This window comes from Corvus moneduloides, chromosome Z, assembly GCF_009650955.1.
Source record: "Corvus moneduloides isolate bCorMon1 chromosome Z, bCorMon1.pri, whole genome shotgun sequence".
Taxonomy (NCBI): domain Eukaryota; kingdom Metazoa; phylum Chordata; class Aves; order Passeriformes; family Corvidae; genus Corvus; species Corvus moneduloides.
Genome location: NC_045511.1, coordinates 26,977,906 through 26,999,547, shown reverse-complemented (window position 1 = coordinate 26,999,547; position 21,642 = coordinate 26,977,906). Strand labels below are relative to the sequence as shown.

Sequence of the window (21,642 nt, the reverse complement as noted above, 5' to 3'; positions counted from 1 at the left end):
TGCAAAACAAATAGCTAGAGCTCTAAAATGGTATGTTGATATTTACTAGTAAGATTATTGCATAATTGAAAACAAGGGTTCCCTCTTTTCAAAAGACGAAAGAATAAATATTAGGCTACTGGTTAAGATGCCTGGACAAAAATTTACTTTTGGTAAGAAAAATATCAAAGATGTAAATTTTTGTTGATATTATTAAATTACCTTTAAAATTCTAGTGATAAGACTGCTTTAAACAGTGTTGAAATTACTGACTTTTTTCTTAAGATGATTAACTTAAAAATAAAGAATATATAACTTGGAAACACAGATTCCCAGCACACTAAAATGTAAGAACAATGAGGAGTCTGATTATGTTTACTCTTTATAAAAAATATCTATGTATGGAGAAAAAGAAAGAAAACCTGTATGTTTACACAGGCATCCTGGGAGCAGGCTTGCATGTAATAATCAAAGATTTATTCTCTATGTGATGGTGAGAATGATCAGATCTCCTAGACTATGCATATTGTACTTACTTCTACATGTGATATGTCTGTGCTGTCTGAAATTTGGCGTTGCATAGAGTCTGTGTTGCAACTGATAGTGCATTTGTGTGCATGGGTTATATATGGGTATCTATATCCAAGACTGCTTTGATGGGAGTGTCTGATGCCGAAAAAATGTCAGCTACGCTGTGTATCCATCAATCTCTTCTAAGGAAGACATTCCTCCCTCTGAGGGTGGTGAGGCACTGGAACAGATTATCTGGAGAAGCTGTGGATGCCCAGTCCCTAGAAGTGTTCAAGGCAGGGTGGCTGGGGCTTTGAGTTTCCTGCTCTAGTGGAAGGTATCTCCGCCCATGGCAGTGGGATTAGAACTAGATGGTCTTTAGGGTCCCTTCCAATGCTAACCGTTGTGTAACGCCATGAATTTATATTGCTCAATCTGATTAGTTACATTTCAAAGTTGTTCATAAATTCATGCATTGGCAGTGTAGTATATGCTTAGTACTAATGATTTATTCTATGCATTAACCCACACTATCACTACATATGCAAAATTTATATCCTCACGCAGCTGTGCACACAGTGTCACAGTGATGCAACTGCGTTTAGTGGCTGAGTGCTCCTAAGTCACAGAGGTCAAGTTGATCCGAAGCACTAGCCCAGATGAACCTGGAAGCTCCCGTAAGTTATTTCCTTTATTCAAAGAATTGGCAGGAGGTTTTATTGATTATTGGATAACGGTGTTGATGTGCCATCAGCAAGTTGTCAATAGGTTAGAAACTAGCAAAACATACCCTACAAAGACATGAGGGGTTGAAATTGCCAGAAGAATGAACTTTTATTTGGGGGAGTACAAGTACTGTTGTGTATTTGGTGGTGAAATTCTCCCTTTCTAATGCTTGCATTTAATCTAATGTCATTAATAGGAAATAATAATCTCAAAAATTATTAAGATCCCTTTCTACTAAGCAGTTACACTTCTATTGATATTTTAATAGTGGAGAGCCAAAAATCTTGAAATTTTACCTTCCCTACTAATAATTTGCCAGCAGCAAATTATTACAGCATAAATACTGTCATATTTTTCTCGAGGTTAAAATTCTGGTTTTCCTTCCAGATATGCTGTTGCTGACATGATAACATGAGAGAAAGCCAACATTAGACGAAGAGTTGGAAAGAAGATAGGGGTGTAAAGAGTGGGTGGAAGGAAGAAAAAACATTATGTTCAGCTACTATCATTGACAGAGTCCTAAAGACAAAATCTGGCATGTTAAGAAGATAAAGGAGATTCAGAAGGATAAAGGAACATAAAATCCTGAGCACTCCAAGTAGATGAAGGCTGGATTTTGAACTTGACTAACATCATAGGAGAGTAAAATGTGTTAGAGTCAAGAAAGGAACATATAAATACAAGTATTTCATTGGACATTGAGGTGGATTTGAGCACCATTCAGAGTACTAGTGGAGGAGGCTAAAGTAATCTGTGCTTGAAAGACAATTTTTAGTTGCTGGAGAATGTATGATGTAACAAATCAAGGTAGTATTCTCAATATAGTATTCTCTAATATTCTCAATGTAGTATTCTCAATACTGTAGTATATGGTATTACTATATTTAAAATAATTAGAAATATAAGATGAAAACTCAATCTGAAATAACATTAACTCTTCTAGTTTAATGCAACTTTTTGTATTTCTCTGTACGTGAAATGTAGGCACAACCACTAGCCTGACTGTAGGAACTAATATAAACTAAGAGGTCTGCTCAGAAAAACATTGTGGCACAGCTTAAACTGGTTGAAGTCTAAGAAATCCCTGAGGGAGGGCTTTTTCAGAAATGCTCTGGTATCTTTCAGAGTTGTCATTGTGGGAAATATCAGAGAAGCAAACATGAAAAATGCAAACTGTAGATGTGAGGGAAGCGTTTTTGCGCAGTGAACTATTTGGCAGTATGAGCTGCGAATGAGTAGAAGTCTCTGCGTCTGTCCCATCTACCGTTTCCCGAGGGACAGAACAGTCACTACTCATGACTGCCTCCAGTGAGCACTCCACACTTCACCATGTCAGAGAATTTTACAGCATTTGCTCTTTTCCTTAGTGTATTTCTAAGTAAAAATTATATCTCTTGGGATAAAAATAATGCATTTTAGCAAATGAGGAGTGGAGCTGGGAGATAATAATGAGTAGGAAGAAGAGGGTTTGAAATTTTAAAAGAACTGATGATAAAACTTGATTTAACATTTTGTGAAATCATACAAAGAACACAAGTAAAATAAAAGCACATTTTTTTATCTAACACTGAACAAGCTAGAAAGGGCAGGTTTAACATGGTTGCTTATAGCTTTGCATCAGTTAGAATAATCCTTGGTGTAATTTTTTTCTTCCCTCTGTCTCTCTAGCCCAGTGCCAGAAGCAGAAAAAGTTTATAGTTGAAGTCTATATCACTTTATTTCAGAGTAAGCTCCATAATAAAACAAATTTTCTTAGGTCTTTTCCTTAAAACAATAATTCCATTGCACTGATTCATGCTGTATCTGCCTGTATCTCTATCTGCCACAACAATATCGTGTTGAGTGCCCCCTGAATTTTTACAGGTTCTTAATTTCTTTATTTATATTGAAACTCATTTATTTTTATCCAAAACTGTTTCCAAAATGCTTGTATAGCACAAAAAAGCACTTTATAAATGGGTAATCTATTGACTTGCAAATAAATCCTTACGGTGTAAGAATGTAATCTGTTAGAGTAATAAAGATTTCAATGGAAAACAATCCAAAGAAAAATATTTTTATTAAGTATGTCTACTGTTTAAGGATCCACTAGCATGTGTCCCTTTCAAACACTATCAATAAATTATCTGTTTTTTCAGAATTACTTTACTGCTCTTGTTTTCCACTCTCCAGAACCAGAAATCCCAGTAACTCATGCATTAATTCTAGAGACAAATTTATTAAAACTTTCTTATTTCTAATAAGATCATGGTCATGTAAAACAGCAACTGACTTTTTAGAATAAGAAATCCCAGTTAGAGAGTCACTGTATTTCTGAACTGAGAAACATTTTCTTGGCAATGATTAAAACCTAGTGCTTATAGGAAATCTTGTTTTCAATATTTTCTACTGATAGATTTAATACTTTATTTGTGCTCAAACAAATCATGCAACTAATCTGATTTTTCTATTAAAAAAGTAGTGGGTTCCTACCTGTGATCAATTTAATAAAATATTCAGTTTTCAAGCCCACTGCTCTTAGGCTCTTTATGGCATCTTGTTCAGGTTATAAATTAAGGCTGCATATTGGTTGTGGGTAGAGACAGGATCTTTCAGATGCCTTGCAGCTGAAATATATGTATGTGCATAGCATCCTTTTAGAAAGTGTGCCAATTAATTTTAATGTAATGAGTGGCATCTTTTCTGTTAGGTGGAAGAGCACTCTATTTAATGCAGTCATTTGACAAATCAATTATGAGATTTATTTTAATCTGTTGGTAAATCTGGGGATGTCAGACTGTAGATATATGCTGGTCTGTTAACTGGTTAATAGCTTAATAGTAGATTTACTGGTGAAAGCTGCTGTTTCTGCAGGTGCCATCTCATTTTCTCTGTGGCACACAATTAAAATCAAGCCTCAACATTCTTTGATTACATTGATTACACTTAGAAAGTATGTTTGGGTATAAGTAGTCCCTTTGAAATGAATAGGTCCTGTTTAGTGGGTAAGAGACAGATTGCCTTTCAATATTCCTAGTTGTGATAGGTAAAAAAAAAAATCACAGCACAACAAATATACCCCTCAAAAATTCAAATAATGGCTCCTAATTCAGATGCTTATAGTGTCCTCAGTCATTTTTTCACATTGCTCTTTGGTAAGATATTTCTGATTTCTCAGCTGGGAAGACACTTAAGCAACTTAGGAAAATGTGATTTCTTCGCCCTGAGAATTTCTTTATTTACTCAGACCAGATGTTAAGCTCAGCAATAGTCTGTTTCCAGCACTGCTAAGGGAAAGTGAGGATTCTTGTATAAAATGAGCAACCTCTTGGTAAATGCTCTTGGATTCTAGTGCTGGTATTTTAAAGATCAGAGCTGAATGTCACCTGTATGATTAATAAACTTCTAAAAGCCATAGGCATAGTCAAAATAGTAAGATGTCTATGTTTGGTCCTCATTCATAAGCAGTTATCTTATTACTTAAATAGTCATGTCTTTACATCTTTATGGAAAAATCTGAATGTGATTTGCTATTGAGGATATCTGCTGCTGTTTTACTTTTTTTTTCTCCAAAAAGACAAGAGAGAAAGAGAGACGAAATAGAGAGAGAGAGAAAAAGAAAAAGAAAAAGAAAAAGAAAAAGAAAAAGAAAAAGAAAAAGAAAAAGAAAGAAAAATAAAAAGAAAAAGAAAAAGAAAAAGAAAAAGAAAAAGAAAAAGAAAAAGAAAAAGAAAAAGAGAAAAAGAAAAAGAAAAAGAAAAAGAAAAGGAAAAAGAAAAAGAAAAAGAAAAAGAAAAAGAAAAAAGGAAAAAGAAAAAGAAAAAGAAAGATAGATTAAAAAAAAGAAAAGAAAGAAGTTATTGTAGCGCCAGTATATACTCTCATTCACCTAAGATACTAAAAACTCTCATTTATGTCATGGATGAAATCTGAACTGTACTATTATTTGTGGATAGCTTGATTACAGTTTCTTCTAAGTACTTGCTGTCTATACTGCTGCCATCTCTTGAAGCTGCTGCTTTTCTGGGCTCTGAAATTTTGAGAGTTTTTTTGCTTTTATTTCATTACTTCCTGATCATACTGTAGCTCTTCTTTCAGTCTGGTAAATTCCAGTCACATATTAGGAAAACATTTGGATCTCTTTCTATTTGCAAGACTTGTAGTAAGTGTATCCAAGACCAAATGTGTATTAATTGGCCTCAGACACAGGTATACTGAAAATTAGATGTCTAATATGATAAAACATGGATCTGAAACAATATTTCCATTAGTTCTGTTAGTCTCAAGACATTAATATTTATGTAGACCATGTAATATCATTGCCCTGACGTGAGGACTGAAGGAAATTCCTTCTGGTTAGTCCACTAGGAAAGAATCATGCTAGGTAAGTTGTATCTTTGTGTAGGTGATTGTAGTGAAAAAGCTGCGAGAGCTTTCTGTGCTGAAGCTCTTCTTTAGAAGAAAAAACTTTGGAGAAAATATCTCAAATGCCAATTGGCAATTTGGACTAGATGACCTTTAAACATCCCTTCCCAACCAAATTGCCCTATGATTCTATGAAACTGTATAAGATAAGTGAAATAAAGTATAATTGTTGAGTAAAATGTATTTGAAGAAACATCCTTATACAAAAGGATAGTAGACTTTACTCAAAGCATAGAACTCTCACACGATTGCTCTGAATATTGACAATCAGTGTTTCTGCTTTTTATTTTTTTTTCCATTGTTTCTCCTATAATTCTACTGCCTCATTCATGTGGCTTCACTGCACATTTCATTTTCTCAGTAAGAAAAAAGTGCAGGAAGCTAAGTAGACATTTATGTTCAGCATATCAAGTTTAAATCTTTTATCATAAGTCACCCTTCATGCATAGTCCAGAAGTTCAGTTGTTGAATCTTTTGAATGGCATAAATATTTTAAGAAGAAATATCAAAGGTCTTTTCTGCCTCAATTCCAAGTCCTTAAAAGTAAGAATTTGTGCTCATTTCTATTCTCTACGTTTGCCTCTTAAGGTTACCTTGACTGCCTGTTCATCTTCATTAACATCTGAATTTAGCTTATGCTTCTTAGTTTTTTGGTCAAAAATTCCACAAAATGCCTCACAAGTCAAGTGGGTATCCTTATAGGCTTCCTCAACTCCTGTATATAATACAGGTCAATATTAGAGTACCACTTAGCAGTTACATCACACAACATAATTCCTCATAATACATTAGCAGAAAATTATTTAAACAGTGCATTCTGAAAGTAAAGTAGTTAATTGAATAGTGAGGAAATTTTCTAGAGTTCCTGATTTACAGCGGTAAAAAAGCATACTCCAGAACTAGTCATGAAACAACACAGAAATCATTCTGGTAGCCTTCATCCCTTCTAAATTATTAAAAAATAGCTACTCTTAGAAAATATGTCATTCATTATAATGAGGATGAAGTAGCTATTTTTGCTAACTTTAAAAGTAGTTTGAAGGAAAAGCTTTTCTGTCACATAAATTTGGACTGGGGCAAATTTTAGTGGAATCATTGATCCACATATAGAAGCAGGAATATCTAAAAAAGGATGGTTAGAAAAAACATTTCATGTAGTCAAATTAGGGATAGCAGCAAGGTAAAAGAAAATTATATAAAATTATTTTTAAATAGTAAACAAAAACAACTAAATGATGTTAAGTAGCCCTTATAAATTTGTAAAAACTACATGGAATTCCTAAAATTATAGCTCTTTATTTACTTTTTAGATTAAATGCATCACGGAAATGTGTTTTTCAATACTTTGCTTAACCAGTCTTTGTTCTGAATTCAATCCTGATGCAGCATATGAATTGGGATGTTGATCAAGAGACCTCCAGAGGTCCTTTCCTGACAGTTATTCTGTGACTTTATGATTCTTCATAGAAAAATTCAAAAAGCCTGATACCTTGGGTGTAGTTCTCAAGATGAATCACAATCCTGTGGCTGAAAAAGCTGCAAGACAACAGAATTTAAGAAGCAGACACTACTCTAATACAAACAGTTGTCTTGACTCAGATCTTAAAAACAGAAAGTTGAGAGATCGATTTAGTGTTAGTTGTAGAAATAAACTGTGGAAGCATACCTGTGAGTTTTGTGATACATAAGTCAAACCTCTCTCTTTTTTCTACAAATCCGTGATTTAGAAGAGCACACCTAAGAATGCACCTGAAGAAAATTTAGCATTACCTATCCCATGTTTGTTTGCTTTATTTCATGTCTAGATCTCAGTTTGTACAGTTTTCCTTCATTTATGCAAAAAGACATTTGCAAAGCAAAGAAAGTTTCCTCCCTGACTTCTCTGGCATCTCAAATTAAAATAATCTTAACTAATCTAAGCCTGTCCAATCAATGTAATAAGCCAATGGCTGATTATTTCACGATAAAAGTAACTGCAAATTAAGATCTTCTTAAATGGCTTGTCAGTTTGGTATTAGTTTTTGTTGACATCTTTCAGTTTTGTACAGCCTAGTGCTTTTCAAAACCAAAATGGTAGAAGTTGTTTAAAGTCCTGAATACAAAATGCCACCCTATATTTTTAAAGAAATATCTTGAAAATAAGTCATTACTTTCAGGTCAAACCCAGTGCTGGGAAGAAATATGGAAGATTATTTTAATTTCCTAATGAAGTATTTGGATTATCAGTTTATTACTTTTAACTTTAATAATGATACTACAACTGTTATATAACCAGAAGGAGGAGGATTTTTAGTGGAGAACCTCCATGCTGTAGATTTCAGCTCCCCAGTGTTGTTTGTTTCCTTTTACTTCTGCCCTACCCTTGCCCTCCTCCATCCCCCAAAAAAGCTATGATTTAATTTTTTTGAATCCATGACTGAGTGCTATAATGCTTTATAAGCTCTTCCCTAGGTAATAGAAACCTGCAATAGCAGCAAGTAGACTTTGAAAAAACTGATATAAAAGACTACTTCTAGTCTTAGAATCCATGTCAGTGTGCTACAAGTTTTATCTCCTGCCAGGTACAGCTTCATAAATTACATTTCTAAAGATTACCTTATTATTTACTAAATTTCAAAAATAGACAGAAACTGTGGAAACATATTATGCAACTTTAACTGTTTACACTGAGGTGTTTTTCTTTTCTATGAGTGTTTAATGTCAAAGATGTGCTGTGTATTCAGTGCTGAAATATAAAAACAGTGAAAGGAAGAAAATGATCTATCACACTGATCTAGTCAAGGATTTCAGGGTTTTTCTAATTTTTTTTTTTAATATATTATTTTATTTGTTGGGAGTTGAGTTTTTTATTATCGATTTTCTTATCAGGTTGATATGAAGATAGACAGTCTGAAGGAGGGAAGTAGTAGAAGACTTTCACCACAATTGTGAAAAATGAGCAGTGTCAACCTGGTAAGTTTATCTTTTTGTTGTTGTTGTACTGGTGATGGCTTTTCCATTGGTGTTCTCATTTGTGTTTGTACCAAGATCTTGGTTACTGTTGGTTTTATTCTTGATGTAATATTTCTGTGTAAATGTCTTAAACTTTTCCTTATGTGTTAAAAGACAAGTGCTCAGGATCTCATTAACTCTTTGAGATGCCACTTTGTCATGGGTCCTAGTACTTTCGGTTCCAGTTAGAGTAGTTAGAACATAAAATTATTTTGTCATCCTTTCAGTGTGTATACAATACTCCATATTTTTCCCAGCCTTGTCAGGACTGTATTTTGCAATTTGAGGAAAAGTATGATGATTTACCAAAATATGAATATTGGTCTAATATTGATATCGAACTGAGAACGACAAAAACTCTCTAACAGTTTAGAGTCAGAAAGTGCATGTTTTATTTGGTGCCAGGCTCTGTGTGGGATAGCCCCCTAAGACTCAGGGCCCTCATCCAAGCAAACACAAAGCTTTTTATTTACAAAAATTATGAATATCCAAAATACAAACGCATATTCATAACATTAACACCTCCCATTCTCCGCTTCATATGGAAATGAGGTTAAATGTCATTAAGCATGCATAGTGTGTGTCCTGAATTGAGTCGGTGGTCTTGAATTGGGTCAGTGGTCTTAAAAAGATGAAGTAACTCATCTTCCTCATTTTGACCTTTTCGCCTCTCTGAATTTTAACAGTCCTAATTACTTTAGTGACCTCTAAGTTTCCTCTTTTGTGACTTTTGAACGGGTTCCCACCAAGGGAGGAAATTGGTAATTGTCCTTTTTCCTTAGACCAATTTATCAATGTTTCTATTCCTCGTTCTAATCACAGCTAAGCAAACATGCAAATGACAGATCATCAGTTATTTAGTAATCAGTTACTAACATCTTAAAACCCATTTCAGGTCCAGCTCTCTTAACTACTTTAATTAGCTGGCCCGAATTCCTTCCTATTCTAACCAATTTCAACACAGCTAGCCTATAACTAAAATCTTTATGTTTCTTCTAAATCTATGTTTCAGTGAACTGAAGAGTCTGGGTTTGAAATGTTATTTTTCTGGATAATTTATTTTATTAATGTCATGGTTTAGGAATGGTGCTCCAAATTGCTAGTCACTCCTCTCCCACACCTCCCTCCCATGGGAGACAAAAGGCAAAGATTATGGGTTAAGATAAAACCAATTTACTGGAAACAGCAATGAGGTAAGAAAAATGAACAGCAACTGCGAAAATATGAAAAACAAAAGTGTACAGAAGAGGGTGATTTACATGGACAAATGCTCACAAAGCCCAGGACAATGAGAAACAAAGGCAGACAGACCCTCCATGCTTCCATGCTTTTTTCCCTGACTGCAAGCCATGCCCACCTTCTTCTCAGAAGCAAGAATCCCTTACTCCTGCCACGAAGGGTGACCTGAGGTGGTTTAGAACAACCTAGACAAGCCCACACAGCTACAGGCTCTTCTCCCTCATGGCTACTGGGAAAAAAACTAACTGCATTCTGGCCAAAAAACAGGACGACTGATTAAAAAAAAAGCACAACAAACGCAACTTTTCTAGAGGTTCAAATTGTAATTTAAAAACAATTACTCATTCCAGCCTTATTCATACAAAATTTTGCTTCAGGTGAGTTTTCCTTTTATGAAAAACCTCTCCGTGAATTTTTTGCTTCCCTAGAAGAAAGTCAGTGCAATTAAAGCAGTGCTTTCTCTTTCTGGAGGACAAGTAATTTGAAACATTTAGTGATAATAGTGTCTAAGTCCCCAATGTGAGTGGAACAAACCCTTTTATTGTCTTTACACACACACACATTTGCCTAATGGTGTGCTGGGAAGTGCTGGGAAGTGGAAAGATTTAAAAATTCAGAAAAAATTGCAGCACTTAAGAGAATGACATGTTCAAGTTTATAACCTGAAAATACTAAAAAAAACTGTGACGTCACATATCTGACACAATATAAGGCCTTATAGCCTAAGAATGGATTTAGAAATGCATTACGTTTATCAGCAAAAATTACCTAATAAGGAATAATAAGGAATTGCAGACTTCTGTCAAGACTGGTCTTATATGACATCTAATTTCACGTATATGTGTACTCATGTATGTAAGTATGTATCTCTCTATCTATTTATCTATCTGATGATGACAAGTGGGTGATCTATATCCTTTATTTAAAGGAATTACAATAATTTCTGAGTTTGTCAGTACCGACAATTAATCAGTGCTTCACCACTGCACTGACTTTGAAAGCATATCATATAGTAATGACAAAGTGAGAAACCCCTCTGTCTCGGTTTAGGAATGTTTTTCCCCAATTTCAGTGTTCCCACTGAAACAACCCAGACCACACCCTGCTTGCTCACTCTTCCTTCCCTCCCGGCTATGGCAGGATGGAGACAAGGGAAGGCACTAAGAGGTAAAGATGCAGTATTGAAATAAGAACAATTAGCTAGAAAGAGCAATGAAATAAGAAAATGAAGAGCAAAATGACAATACTACTACTAATACCAGAGTGCACAAGACAGGCAAACGGTTCCCATGCCATTGCTCACCACCCGGAACCCAGTGACACTCAATGGCACGCTCTGGCAAATCCCTCCATCTCTGCTGCTCATGGTGTGAGATGATATCCAATAACCCCACAGTCCTGACAGTGCCCCTCCTGGATGCAGCAAAAATTAACCCTGTCCTGGCCAGAACCAGAGCATTTCCACCCCTTATTCTACACCATGGACATCATGCCCACGTCCTACATCTTCCAACTATATACATACATATATATAAAAATATATATATGTACATACGCATAAGCACAGGTATGATTCCCATAGTCAATGGCTCTCCCTCCAAAATGTCTTTTAAGTTAATTTAGTCCATGGCTGTGGGTTCTATCCATCCTAACTCTCTTTCAGAGCAGGAGGACTGGTGTGGTATGGGGTTGTTGCAAGCTGCATAAGGAGCACATGACTGGTGTCTCTGGAGCACTCCATACTCACTGTCCATAGTTGTTATGCCATACAGTGCCAGTGTCATTCAGCAACTAATATTATACATAAAATTCAATATCACAGACTCTTCTTTCCCAAAAGTCAAATTGCCTTGAGGTACACATGGTGTTTCACTATCCTTCTGCATTACCTAACCAGTGCACCCAGGTCCTTGAGCAAAAGCAGCTCTAATTTGAGGCAGCTCTAATCCAAGCTGTCTTCCCTAAGCCATTCCTAATATGTGTCCTGGGGACTTTATGTTCTTCTATGGTATGTGAAGGTTTTGATTGGACAGGGCCCGCTCAGTTGGTAGAGCCTCTAGTGTAACTAACCAGATGGCCTACACTAAATGTAGATCCCAATATTTGATACATCACCCACTGCTGTTTTTAACAGTCCATTGCACTCTTCAGTTTTCCCAGAGGCTGGCACACAATAGGGAACATGATACACCCACTCAATTCTGTGCTCTCTGGGCCAGGTGTCTATGAGGATATTTTTGAAATGAGTCCCAGTGTCTGACTCAATTCTTTCAGGGGAGCCATGTCACTGCTGGACTTGCTCTTCAGTGCCCAGGATGATGTTCTGGGCAGTGGTGTGAGGCACAGGGTGTGTCTCCAGCCATCCAGAGGTGGTTGTTTCCACCACTGTCAGTGCTTGCCTTGTTGGGTTTGCAGCAGTGTGCTGTAATCCATCTGCTAGGACTCTTTACATTTATATTTCAACCATCAGCCCCCATACCACAGAGGCTTTACCTGCTTGGCCTGCTTGACAGCAGCACCTTTCACAGTCATGGATAGCCTGGGATATAGTGACCATGGTTAAGCCCACCTTCGATCACAATCCCATCTGTGTATTGCATCCCTTCCCTGATGACCTGAGGTGTAATGGGCCCACTGAGCCGCAAACAATTCCCCATTATGTTGCCAATCCAGATCCACCTGAGACACTTAACCTTGGGAGTCCAATCCACGTGTCTTTTGTTGGGAAGTTCTTCACTAGCCCAGCTTTTGAGTACATGTGAATCTACATGACGTGCTTTCACAGTCAGTTTCTCTACCCACACAGCAATGTCTTACCACAATTCATCAGCCCAGGTAGGTTTCCCTCTGTGCTGCCAGTTGGTCTTTTTCCATCATTCCAGCCACCCACACAGAGTATTTGCCACCATCCACAAGTCAGTGCAGAGGTAGACTGCTGGCCATTTCTCTCATTCAGTGATATCAAAGCCTGCTGGATGGCTTTAAGCTCTGTTACCTGACTTTATCTGCCTTGCTCCTCAGTAGCTTCTGTGACTTGACGTATAGGAGTCCATACAGCAGCTTTTCATTTTAGATGTATCACTACGATATGACAGGAACCATCAGAAAAGAGAGTGTTGCTTTTCATTTTCTGGTAGCTGATTATATGGCAGGGCCTCTCTCAGTACACATCACCTTCCCTTCCTCTGATGATGATAGTCTGAAATATTTGTCTTCAGGACAGTTTGTGATGAATTCCAGGATCCCAGGGCAACTGGGGTTTTCTATTCAAGCTCATTGTGGGATATGTGCGATCCATCTACTCCAAGTAACATCAGTGGCATGTTGTGTTGCAGGGAATATCCCTTTGAACATCCAGCCCAGCACTGGCAGTTGGGGTGCCAGGAGGAGATTTGGTGCCAGTCACTCCTGAAGCAGCTCAAACACTTCGTAAGCTACTGGTATGTCTGGATGTAGCAGTATCATCAGGATGTACCAGGCCTTGAATCCTTTGTATCCCCAACCTCAGAATCCCAGGGGTTGTCTTCAAGTCTACCTGGGTAATTTTTGCAGGGGCTTTGGAAAGGACCACTCTCTCCAGCTGCAGTGTAAAATGCATTTTTCACATCTTGTTCTTTCCTGGCTGTCCCAAGGGCTACTGCATGAACAACCTCCTGTTTAATTTCTTCAAAATCTTGTTGTTACTCAGGACCCCACTTCAAATCATTCTTCTTTTGGGTCACTTGATAGAGAGGCTTTACAATCTGGCTCTACTCTGGAATATAGATCCTTCAAAAACAGTGTCTAAGAAAGCTTGTATTTGTTTTTGCTGGTTGATGAGGATGTAACTGCTATTTTGTTGAATAAATCTATCAGAACCTGACAATGTCCATCTTGTCATTTTACTCCTAAAAAAATGAATTTCCTGGGCAGGTCCCTTTATCTTCTGAAAAATCTCTCTCTTAACTCCAAACATGGTGTAGACTGCCTTGAGGAGACATGGCAGACATAGTAATAAAAATATGCTTTCCTTAACATCCAAAGGAAATTCAAAATTCTCAAAAGTTCTTGTAACAAGCCTGAAGAAGAAAAAAGGGGTGAAAGGTGAGGAAAATTATCCTCTGCTGTTCTCTCCACAGACTGTGTACTATAATTATTGAATTCTCAGAGGTAATACGTGAGGTAAGGGCAGGAGCATAGCACTGAGTACACAGTCCAAATGACTCTCACTGACCTTGATGTTACCATGTTGATTCTACACAGTATAGCAATAAAGCAATCCTTATGCATCTTGCTGCTCTGAAAAAGAGAATCAGGGGGAGCACATAGTGCATATATGGGAGAATAATACAGTGTCAAGCACCCCAACCACATGAACAGACAAAGCAACATTGTGACCAGTGCCTCTGTATGCAATAAAAAAAATGTGTGTATCAAATTTGTTTCCAACCCACTCTGGGAAGATCTGTTGTTATCTCAATCCTTCAAGTCTCATATTGGTTTATGAATAAGAAAATGAACAGTAAGAACAACAATACTTACAGGAGAGTGATGCCTTTTCCTGGTCTTAAAATCAAGAGTCATACACAGTTAGAAGGGGAAAAGGGATTTTACCTTGGTATTTATTTTAAGGATCCTTAGGTCATATGCGTTGAAATGCACCCTGCCAAAATGCCCCCTCCCAAAGGATCAGGTATAACATTATAGGTTTTACTAATTAGCATATCTATCAAAGATTCCCCAATGAGATGCTCAAGTGAGCCCCCTTCTCTAAGGAACCTTCCCCTGGATGGTTCTATCTTGGTTTACAGAACGTCTTCTGGAGAGGACCTTGGGGTTTGGGGCACACTGATCCCTAACTACGAAGCTTCTAAAATGTTTAGTCTCTCAGCTTGACAAACAAGTCCAAGAATGTAGGCAAAAAGCATTAAGAATACAGAAGTTGTAAAAAAGGTATAACAGGGGTATAAAAGGCAAAAAATCTTCATGGCATCAAGAGTATGTAAGGTAGGCGAATGATTCACACGATATTGTTCACCACATGGAACCCAGCACCACCTGGCTGCACAAACTGCACACCCCAGCCAAACTGGAAAGGGATTCAGCCCCCTCCTTATACCTTGCACATGGTATGAGGTGGTATTGAAGAACAGGAGTGCTTTCCAGAGGTTAAACTTGCCCCAGGACACTTGCCACTTTCTTGCTTTAACATCGCCACCTCTTACTCATGTTTCAGGTTGCACAAAAATACCTTGTTTCGTCAATGTGTTTAAAATGTGTTTAAATTGGAAGGTGTTCAGTTCTTCTTGAAAATTCTTGCCCTCCAGAAAATGAAAATACATCTAGAAGATATCTTTGGAGGAGAAAAAAACTTGTAATTCTGTTATGCAGAACAGATAATTTTGTGTAAACTTACCTGCATGCCTCACTTTAGAGTATGTCAGGAATGTACCTTTCAGAATTATTTTGAAAATAGTAGCTTGCTTTGATTCCCATTAGGTATAAGAAGATTTTTGGTTCGTTGGTTATTTGGTTGTTTTGTTTGTCAGTTGGCTACTTGCTGTTTTTTATCCATGAGGAGGATTAGATACTGATGCAGATTTCTTAAAGCAATTATGAGATATCCATCCTCAGAGGTGTACAAATATAAACTGGGCATGATCCTGAGCATCATGATCTAAGTAGTCCTGTTTTAAGAACTGGGTGGGACTAGACGACCTCCAAAGTGTGCTTCCTTTCAAAATCATTCTGAAGATGTGTAGATTTGTGATTCTGTGGTTAATGTTATTCCCAAGAAGGAGGGGGAAAGTCTTATCAGCATCTTTTTTCATAAGTTCACTAACCACTTCAAGGAATTAGTTGTGAAATTTAACTGACATGAAATGTCAGCATGTTCAGCTTGGGGAAATTATCAAGGGACTTAAACTGTGAGGAAAAGTAGTTCAGCTTTGAGAAGACCACATGCTCTTAGGTACAAAGATTTTGCACACTCTTGCAGTTAAAATGGGAGCAATTGGTCAGCTACTGGAAACTGTAACCAAATTTTCTATATATATATTGAAAACATGTTAATGCACTTTGGGAAATATGAAGTTGAGATAAAAACTTGGCTACAAACTTTTGAGATTCCCCCTTATTTTTGTTGTAGTCTAGTTCTTGCTGTCATCTTTTCCAAAAGCAGCTTATAGTAACAGATGCATAACTTTAAAAGTTACTAGTGTGGTTATTTTAGTTTACAGCTGTACTTGTTTGTCATTTTACCTAAAGAAAACCAAGAAAGGCTTTATGGATGTAATTTCTTCATTTTTTAAGAGCAGAAGAGTAGAGTGCTGTCTTAATTTCATAGGTACAATGATCAAGGCAACAATTCATCCCTGGCACAGTTTGCTAGAAGTCAAAGGAATTGCATCAGAGATAAATCTGGACAATTAATGTTTAAAGGAAACAGAGAGTAATTTGACTAAAAAGTTATGTCACACCCCAAAAGTGATTCATTACTGAAAAAGTACTCATCTTAAAAGCAGTGCTGCCAATAAATCATGGGACAGGTAAAAAGTATTACTGTTGACTCTTTAAGCCCTTATTTTTAGCTACTTCAAAATGCCATCTAATTCCTGTCACTATTCAGTTCCTGACTATATTAATAACAGTCAGCCTTTTCCCTACCTTGATCTTCTTCTGGCATTTCTAAAACACCTTCATTTAGTAAGGAATTCATTTGCAGCTTTAACAATGATTTATAGTCCTAAGTTTTTTTGCTGTCCATGTAATTTTAAGCATATTAACATGAATGAGAAAGAAAAGATGATTTGGGGAACTGCATCAGTAAACACTACAATTAAGTATAGCATACTTTTTTCTTTTTTTTTTTTTTTCTCTTTTTTTGGTGTAAAAAAATTACTATCAGTTTTGTGAGCAATATTTTAAACATACTGTAATATTGAACACTCCTAAGAGAAAGTAGAAGATTTCATCTTAATATAACTATGGTCTTTGACATATAAAAAAAGTCATATGTCATTACTGTAGCAAGCAGTGTCATCAAGATGAAGTCTTGCTTGTTAATTCCACACTCCTAATCTGAGAAAATAGAAGTAGTGAAGTTAGGTGTCTTTCCACAGGTATGGGAACAGTTTCGTAAATAGCTTTTATACAGGATAGGAGTACTGTCCTGAGACAATTTGTTATTTATACCTTGGCTCCCTTGTGTTGTTCTGGCTGGGAAAAGATTCCATTTAGCACAGAGAATTTTCCCAGGACCAAATGCTACTGTGATTCTTTTGAGAAATCCAGAATTGTACCCTGCCATCAGTTGAGATGAAGTATAAATATGCCTCAAGAAGAGTAAATGTTACAAGAGCTATCGTGTCTGCTTCCCTTAGCTGAGAACAGTGGGTGAGTCTACTTGACTATAACTTCACTAACTATATAAATGTATTTCTTCAAAATCAGTTTCACAGGGTTAGAATCAAACACCTACCTTCATGTTCAAGATCTTCTTCTATTCCCGTATTGGTAAACTGAGTGGTTTTGATCTAACTCTGGAAAAAAGATGCATGTCATGTTCACGTCACCGTGTCATTTCAATAGAGCAGCTACAAGATGCTTCTGTTAGGCTATTATGCTTCTTCATATTAACTTCCACAAGGTACTTCTGGACATGTCCAGTTTCTCAGTTAGTGTAGGTTATCAGAATCAATTTGATCAAATAAGCTAAGCCACTTTAGGTTAGCAGTTCTCTGTTCTTTTTTCAAATGAAAATTTCTAGGGCACTTCTTGTGTTTTCAGGTGCATTAAGAATAGAGCTGAGGAATCCCTGAATTTCTCATCTTTATTATTTCGGGTTTGTTTCTTCATATTGGTTTTCTCTTGCTGTCTGTGAGACATCTGTGGCAGTGAAAGTGTTATAAAATCATTGGGGAAAGGCTGCTCTTTGATCTGCTAATTTAGTAGAGGTATGAAAGGATGTTTTTTACATGCTTTGCAAACAGTAGGTGTGGGTGGGTGGAAGGGTCATAAATGACACGGAGAGATGAGCATCTCAGAAAGTAGGTCAGAAGCTGTAGCAAGAGGAAATAAAACAATACAGCTGGAAAGAGAATGAAGACTAGACTGATCAAAATATTACAAAGATGGTGAGAAAGGGAGAGAGAAAACTGAAGTTAAACAACGTGTAGTGTATTTTCAGTATGTGGTTATGTCTGCAAAGTCACAGACATTTTTCTGTGTATTATGTCTTATCATAAACATTATAAATTGGAACATCTTGGAAGCAAGCACATGAAAATTTGTGCTTATTTAGCAGCATTTTTCCATTCCTCTCTCCTTAAAAATACATCCAGAAACATGACCACTGTCCAATTTGTGCTGAAGCTGTAACTTACCAAAACAAGGAATGTCAGCAGTCCCTTCCCTAATGTCATAACAAATGTATGATTCTCTTACCTTCATAATATTTTCTTTAGTTTTGGGATATCATGCAGCTACTTTATTAGTAAATATTACCCAAGTTACTTCTTGACCTCTTTGTTCAGCTGATGCCCCTTTTTTGAGTTGGATTTGATGATCCTTCTGGGTCCCTTCCAACTCAGAATATTCTGTGATTTCTGGAGGGAGATTTTGTAGTTTTCATGAGACAGGACAATAAACTAGTTCTGCTGGACTTTCATCAGACCACAGAACAGTGGAGGAGGTAATCTCAAGCACTAACAGCTCAGAAATAGAGAGGTCATGATATTTATTTTAAAACCTCCCTTACCTTATTTCATACATTCTTACACAATTTCACCATTCATTTCGGTTCCATCTGTAGGCACAAGAGGTTAGTAAATTCTCTGAACCCTTCTTGTTGAACTCTCTCCCCTAATAAAGCCCTAATTAAAGCTCTGTGAAATCAGGTAGGATTCAAGGAAACTCTTGTTTTACTTTTAAGAATTTTTATGTATTTTTCAGGGTTGGTTTTAAACCTTAGATCATCCATATGTTTCATCTTGAACTACATCCAGTCTTCATCTGCTTTGGAGAAGAATTTATAACCCTTTAATTAAGTTCTGATGAGCATTTTCCTGTGATGAAAGAAGAAAAGAAAGGCTCATTAAGGGAACATAGTATCCGATTTTTAAAAGTGCTCTTTACTTTTAAAAAAAGCAGAAAACATTCTAGTATGTGAAACTGCAAAACATTTTTGCTATATTTTCTGATATTTATATTACAAAGTGGACTTTGAAATAATATAAGAACGGAATGGTATAAGAATCACTTTGAAAGCTAACTATCCAATGCTGGTAAAGAAAGCATATCCTGACCTATGCAGCAGTTAGTTAGGGTCCACAATCTTGTGTTTGGACTTTACACATGCATAAGTGTACTTCTTCTGTGAGTCCTGGCTTATAATTGTTTAATTTTTTTCTTTACAATTACTGGTACTGGAAACACACCTCCATACTTTCCTTATGCTTTAATGACTTTCAAAGAGTAATAGCAAATAAAAATTTTAAAATATGCCAGCCCTTATAGATTTTATTTAATTGTGGGACAGTGCCTCACTCACGCTAAAAGAAATCATTTGTCAGAAAAAAGTCCTGAGAGACCTTTATAATGCAAAGCATTTTTACATTTGAGACCTCAGATTTTTGCCACATGGTCAATGAACTGAGTTTTAAGATGACTTAATGTTCTTCTAGAGACCAGGCTTATCAGTTCATAAATACATGCTACAACAACTTTCCCAACAAACTTCTCCCTATCTAGAAGAAATCCTGAAAGACTCTGCGCAAAATTGGTAATTATGGTCCTCCTTGTAATTTTCCTTATAAAATATTCTTGCTGAAATTTGTTGTACCTTACTAGATAGTTAATTCTTTTTAAAGAAAATGCTTAGCTGTGTTACATTATTGATCAAAATTTATGCCTCTAGCAACCAATCCTACAGCAAAATAAAACATAATGTAGAAAGGATAAAAAGAAAATGAATCTATAATATCAAAACTGTACACAATGTTGAACTTTTTTTTTGTAACTGTCAGAAAAGGTTTCATTTTCAGCACTGATGAATAAATTAGCTCTTGAGATGGCAAGATGGTGATATTGAAGGCAGTTGGTGACAAAAGTGAATTTTCACTTCATAATTAATTGTGCTTAATTTATCAGTAAGTTAAGCTTATTCAGTATTCCTACACATTAAAACGTTTTAATTAAAGTAACTTTTTAATTTGCTTCTTTATGACTCTGTGCTAGAGCTGATTTATTCTTTGTGGAGTAGACATGAAGGCACTTCTCACCTTATAATATATTTGTAGAGAGAAAAAGAATATTTTACAATCTTTATGATAAACTAATCTCACTATTAATGGCCAAAATTACTTCACAAACCAATGTCTTCCAATGATATTGCGTGAAAAAAGCAGGTAAGATGTGTTTTGCCCAAGCTAAATGTAATCAAAGAAGAAAATGGAAAAAAATGGCAAGGCATGCAGCCAGACAGAGAAGAGAGGTGCCCTGGATGAACCACTCTTAAATGCTAAATTCAGTATTGGCTTAATGAGGAATTTCTGTGAGCTTCTTTTAATTTATTTGTTTTATAAGCTGCAAGAAGTACCAGGTAGCTTTTCTGTTATGATAAAAAAATGTTCTAACATCTCTGGAAATTAGTGCTTTCATTAGCACTAATATTTTTCTCCTGACCCTTGTCCACTCTTCTGAAAAAGATCCAGAGTGCTTTGTTTATATTGAATTGGCCCCATGGCATATTACTGCAAAGGTTAAGGAAAAAATAACCTTAAAGGAAGTGCAAGAGACATGTTGGCAATCCATATGGAATAGCCATGAAAATCTTTGAAGTTAGAGACTTGCTGCATAAATGGAAACAAGAGTGAACAATGAGGACAGAGAATTCGTGACTTTATATCTGTGTGCCCAGAACAGTCCTGCAGAAAGGAAAGGGGAATACACACTCAGGTATCCCCTCACCTGTTAGGCCAAAGGACTTAGATCACAGGACAATTCTGCTTGATTAAATAAACCCTGTCCTCTACAAGGGCAGTCTGAGAAGATGCAGGTACATGTGAGAACTGTTTTCAGCCAATTTCAGCTTTCTGGTGTCTCTTAAAGAATCGTACAATAGTTCATTTAGAACCATTACCCTTTATCCTGTCACAAGAGGTCATGCTAAAAGGTATGTATTATCTTTCTTACAAGTACTGAAAGGCCATAGCTAAATCTTCATGGAGTCTTCTCCTGTCTAAACAAGTTCAACTCTCTCAGCCTTTCTTTTACAGGAGAGGTGTTCCATCTCTCTGCCATTTTTAAACATTCCCAATTAACTGTATTCAGGCTTCAGATTGTTAGTTCTTCTTTTTAATCTTGTTTCGCTTTTTCTTATCCCCTAATCTTCCCTTTCTACCTCTGTGAGTCTGTATTTAAAAAAGTGAGCATTATTCCTGCTGCTTCTTTTCATGTTTAAGGGACATCCCAGAACACTCCAAGTTGCATTTTTGTATTCAGTTTTTTTTTTTCCTTTTTAATGAATCTAGTGTACTGTCTTGCCAGAAGCTCTTTCCTTTCTAATGGAGCATATCATAATCAAAATTACAAATCTGCCTTACCTAAAAGTAAAAGAATAAATTTGATTAATACAGGACTGGGCTGGTAATGTGTAATAATTATGGCTAATGTGTCACAAGAGGCAATAAATATGGATATGAAGATGTACAACAGCCATTATCAGCAATGTGAAAGCCACAGAATATGTTCCTTCTATCTCTTCTAGTTTGTTTCAGTATGTAAATTTATCCTTTTAAGACTATGCAGCTGTTG

General features: G+C 36.3%; 1 protein-coding gene across 5 annotated transcripts in view; it reads left to right on the top strand.

Annotated features, from left to right (window-relative positions):
* The window catches only part of LINGO2 (leucine rich repeat and Ig domain containing 2), a 512,490-nt gene that overhangs the window by 250,645 nt on the left and 240,203 nt on the right, over nt 1-21,642 (top strand). For 4 of the 5 annotated variants that reach the window (XR_004237528.1, XR_004237530.1, XM_032096275.1 and 1 more), the window contains one exon: nt 8,488-8,571. The gene's annotated coding sequence lies outside the window, so the exon portion shown is untranslated. Of the gene's footprint in view, nt 1-8,487; nt 8,572-13,184; nt 13,714-21,642 lie in introns of those variants that run through there. The other variant, XR_004237529.1, reaches the window with a different exon arrangement.